The sequence below is a fragment of the Orycteropus afer genome, unplaced genomic scaffold (assembly GCF_000298275.1).
Source record: "Orycteropus afer afer isolate SDZICR_OR568_19922 unplaced genomic scaffold, OryAfe1.0 scaffold00011, whole genome shotgun sequence".
Classification (NCBI taxonomy): Eukaryota; Metazoa; Chordata; class Mammalia; order Tubulidentata; family Orycteropodidae; genus Orycteropus; species Orycteropus afer.
Genome location: NW_006921598.1, coordinates 7,436,395 through 7,442,003, shown reverse-complemented (window position 1 = coordinate 7,442,003; position 5,609 = coordinate 7,436,395).

The following is a 5,609-nucleotide window of genomic DNA, read 5'->3' as shown; positions in this document are numbered from 1 at the left end:
TAAGGTACAACTTACCACTTTTCTGTCACTCACTATTATTGCAAAATATTTGTGTTTTCTTTCTCTGAAAGTTTTCCACCTTACACAGATTCTAGCTTTTGCAGGTGTGAATGTGTGTGTATGTGTGTGTGTGTGTATATACATATATATATATATGTATATATATGTATATACACATACACACACACACAATATACTATATAAAATTTTTGGCTGTCTGAACATATTTATATCTACAACTATATATGACTAAGATATAAATCTTATCTATATGACTAAGAGATGAATCTATCTTCATATGACTAAGATGATGGTTATCTCTGGTGGGATCAAAGGTCATGTTTGTTTTTCTGTTTTCACCAAGCTTTTAGCATTGATATGCATTACTCCACAATAAGAAAAAAATACGTATGTGTGTGTATGTTTGTGTATGTATTTGCTATTTTTTTAAATTCAAAGAAATACCATATAAACATCAAACAGTGAAACTACTAGAAAAAGGCAAAGATATAAATATAACCCAGACCAAACCTCTACCATCATCTCACATTTGCCAAATTAAATGAGGATATAAATTTAACCTTATAGGTCACAGGTATGCTCTAATCTCTAAATCTCTACTTAAGAATCATTGTAATTCTACTCAGTTATGTGCTACATCAAAAAATTCAATTAAACAAATTTTAGAGTAAATGAAAAACTTTTTTCTATTAAATATTGAAAAGTTCAACACATGCTATTTCCTTTTGAAAATTGATTTTGCCTTATAAAAAACATGAAACCAAAACCAAAAAACTCACTGCCATCCAGCTGACTCTGACTCACAGTGACTTCACTGGGTTTTCAAAACTATAAATCTGTATGGAAGCAGCCTGCCCCATCTTTCTTCCATGGGGCAGCTGGTGAGTTCAAACCACCAACCTTTTGGTTAGCTGCCAAATGCCTTAACTACTACACCACCAGAGCTCCTTTTATAAAAAGTATAAAACAGGTTGCAAAGCAATTTCAATATCAATGGAGAATGTTTTATGCTTCAAGGAGGTAAACTAGTGTTACTCAAAAATTATTTTAAATACAATTAATGTGTAAAAAATTTTGCAAATACTTTGCTTTGATTGAGGACTTAACCCAAAAGCAAAGAACAAAACGATTGCCAGTGAGGAGATCCCAACTTATAGTGACCTCAGGTATGACAGGGTAGAACTGCTCCATAGAGTTTTCTTGGCAGTAATCTTAATGGAAGCAGATTGCCAGGCCTTTCTTCTGCTATACCACTGAATGGGTTCAAACCACCAACCTTCAGGTTAGTAGTTAAGTACAAACCATTTGCATCACCGTGATATTTAGTCAGGCTGATTTAAATAGTCTGCTACTGTCGGGTTTACAGAAAAGTAATAGTTGTTCCTCGCTTCCACTATAATATAATAGAATCTTACAAGAAATTAAATAAACACTAATTAAGATGTAGTCCAAGAATTTTAAATATTCACCACAATTAAGAAAGTAAACTTATTTCTAAAATCATGGTCTACAGAAAATCAACTATTAACCCATGGCCTGTACATTATCCACTCTGTGGATTAGGTGGGATGAACTTTGACTCTCACATTCACTTTACACTGTCAGGAACCAAGTTCCTACCTCCTGTATCACAAACATCTGCAAACTATGACAAGACAAGCAAATGTCAATACCACCTGCAGCCAAACACAATTAAGCTAAATCTGCTAACTCCCAGTACAAGAATAAAATGACATTTCCAAAGTTAAAGAGATACTATGTTTGGACCCTCTCTATCACTCTTCTCTATGAGTGAAATTAAGAGCTGACTAAATGTATACATAGCAATGAATTGTGGTGAACTCATTGTGTTGAGTTGATTCGGATTCATAGTGACCCCACAGGACATAATAGAAATGCCCACAGGATTCCCAAGGCTATAAAACTTTATGGAAGCAGACTATCATATTTTTCTTCCACAAAGTTACTGGTGGGTTCAAACAATCAACCTTTTGGTTAGCACCCAAGTGTTTAACTACTGTAGTACCAAGGTTCTTTATATAATTCACAAGTAATATATACCATATTAACATATAGGTATAAGTGACAATGATGTGTCATTTAACAATGGAGAAAAGATGCTGAGAAGGCACTTCTCAATGTTGTTGCTGTTGCTGTGTTTGCCATCTGGTCAGATCCCACTCATAGTGACCTCTCCTTGGGTTTCCAAGGTGGTATCGCTTCAGAAGTAGATTGCCCACATTTCCTTCTGAAGAGTGGCTGGTGGGTTTGTACTGCCAGCCTTCTGGTTAGCAGTCAAATGCCTTAGGCACTACACCACCACAGCTCCCAGCACTTCTCAATAGAAGCCATCAAACCAAAAACCAAAGTCACTGCCATCAAACCAGAGCCAACTCATAGCGGCCCCTCCTTGGGTTTCTGAGGTGGTATCACTACGGAAGTAGATTACCCAATCTTCCTTCTGAGGAGTGGCTGGTGGGTTTGAACGACCAGCCAGCCTTCTGGTTAGCAATCAAATGCCTTAGCCACTACGCCACCAGAGCTCCCAATAGCAGCCATAGTACTGTGGTAATTTTATCTAGCACAGCTAAAATCAGCTAAGTCCTGCTATCTGATGACTTTAATGGCACCCATGCTGGGACCATCTTCCTCAAATGGCTCCATTCCCCCTTCCTACCTCTCACAGAGGAGGTTGAGGGGGCAGGCTGGGAAGAAGAGTCATACACATTCATATTAGCCTGCTGGTCAACAGATCAGAATGGAGTCTTAGTGCATGAGTTCTATCCTCCAGTGGTCTCATTTCATCTATAAATCAGGAATTGCTGAAAGGATTAAAGGATATATAAAAATAAAACAGTTAGGACAGGCTACTAGCATAAAGACTACTAGCCCCATTTTCTCTCTCAGTTCCCCTCTGCTATAAAAAGCCAGGTGGGACTCAGCTAAAGCCAGGGTGGGTGGGAAAAGAGGGGAGAAATGTGGGCAGGAAGAAGGAAACCTGTCAGTCACATGACTAGGCAACTCTGGCTCCTCACTTGTACCTCACAACTTGAAATGCCTGACATAGGGAATCACCAATGTTGTCTTTTATTGTTTTAACTACTTATTACTAGTTAAAAGGAGCTCTGGTAGCGTAGTGCCTAAAGCACTTGACTGTTAACCAGAAAGCTGGTGGTTCAAACCCACCGGCCACTCCTCGGAAGGAAGATGGGGCAATCTACTTCCGTAGTGATACTGCCTCGGAAACCCAAGGAGGGGTCACTATGAGTTGGGTCCAACTTGACGGCACATAATAACAATTACTAGTTAAAAGTTGGTAAGATAAAGCACACAAAGGTAAATGTGAAATTTTTTCTAGTAACAACTAGGTATATATGAGGAAGATTACATAATGAGTTACACTTGAGATTTTAGTTTTTGTTTTTAAACAACAACTTTTTTATAAAAATATTATATAATCTAACAAGCACATTTTTGATATCTATAATATCTATACAACATGATCTGGTAGCATAGTGCCTAAGGCATTTGACTGCTAACCAGAAGGCTGGTGGTTCAAACCCACCAGCCACTCCTTGGAAGGAAGGTTGGGTGATCTACTTTCATAGTGATACCACTTCAGAAACCCAAGGAGTTGTCGCTATGAGTTGGATCCAACTCCATGGCAGTGAGTTTGGTTTGGTTTTTTTTATACAATATGATCAGGAAATCCTCCCAGGGTATAATTAGTGATCTAGCCAAATGAAGGACAGTTAACTTTTAGGGTATGTGCAAACTTAAAACACAATTTGGCTACAAAATTCAAGAGACCTAGCTATTGAACTTGGGCAAATCACCTGACTTAATGCCTCGAAAAACCTAACCAGTCATGAAGATTCACTTTAAAGTCTCTTATAGTTATTGAAGTACATGAAATTCACAAGGTGATTTTGATCTTAATGATATCGATAAGTTCAGAAATACTAACAAGAAATTGAACAAAGCAAACAAACTAATTTGCTTTGGTATCATTTTCAATGAAATCTCAACAAACTCTAGATAAAACTTTAGAGGAAATGTTTAATGATCAAGATTGTGAAAACCACTTGCATTATTCAGCTGGTCTTTGTTGTTGTTTTTAGATCATGAAAGTTTTGTTATGGTAACAGAAGAAAACATTATTTTTTCATTGGAAACATTCTCTGATTAGCATTACAGTTTTTATTTTATGTTCATCCCTTATTTCCACACCTTCCCTAATGTTATGATGTAATTATTGTATTCCCTTTCCCCTGAACTTAAAAGTTTATTACAACTGAGGAAAAAAAAAATCTATGAATTTTGCCAAAATGTTGACTGGTCCAAAAAATTATGTTTGTTTTCTCACCATTTAAAGAATTTTCTTTCTCAGGAACAGATTTACTACTGAACAGTGCCACCACCCCCCCCCAAAAAAAAGAAAAAACTCTAGGGGTTATCTATCTAAAATGTAGTAAAATTTCATTGATTGGAATAACTAAATTGAGGAGTAATAAAACTCAGTTATAGGGCATTTAAAAAGAAATACTGTTTTCCAGGAGCTAGGGGAGGTGAGGAGGAAATGGGGGATGATTGCTTAATGGGTATGGGTCTCCTTTGGGGTGATGCAATGTTCTGGAACTAGACAGAGGTTACACAGCACTATTAACATACTAAACGCCACTGAACTATATGCTTTAAAATGCTTAGTTTTATATGAATTTCACCACAACAAAGAAAAGAAATACTGTTTTCTTACTTCCACGTAAGCATAATAATAGCTATCACTTACTAAATATTATGTACTAGATATTCTAAGAGCTTTCACCTATAGTCTTTCAATTAGCCCCATGAGATACTACTATTATCATTCCCATTTCACAGATTCAGGAAATGAAGCTAAGGAGCATGTAGAGGTCCTGCTGCTGAGTCCTGACCTAAAACCTCAGTGTAAAAGCTGAGCCAAAATTCTCATTAACACACTGCTGCCTACTTGGATACACCAGTATCAATGGCTTCCGGGGTCTCCATGTATCTGCACTGCCCCCCTAACAGTACACCACCCACCATACACATGTCACGCACACACACACACACACACACACACACACTCCTACCTGTGTACCACTGTGTGATGTCATATTTGGCATATCCCATGAATGTTTGCCAAACTTGACTCCTTTCTCAAAACTGCTGTTCAGTATCTTTCCTGAGCCCTCAACCACCCTCACAGGTTCCTCTAAACTCTAAATAACCTTCCTTAACCTGCTGAGATTAACTAGCCAAGAACCATGAAGGATCAACATTTCTCCAAGTTTAGCTTTAAAAATATATTTTAGTGATTTTTTAATAAACTGATAAGAATTTTCTAAGTATTGTAAACTCTTCCTTAAAATGTAATTCCCTTTTTAAAGTAAGTGGGTATTTCTAAAATGGCTGAAAGCAATTTGTTCTCCTAAGCACATAAATATGTTGTTGTTATTTGCCATCTAGTAGGACCTGACTCATAGCGACCCCTCCTTGCGTTTCCGAGGTGGTATCACTACGGAAGTAGATTGCCCAACCTTCCTTCTGAGGCATGGCTCCTTCAG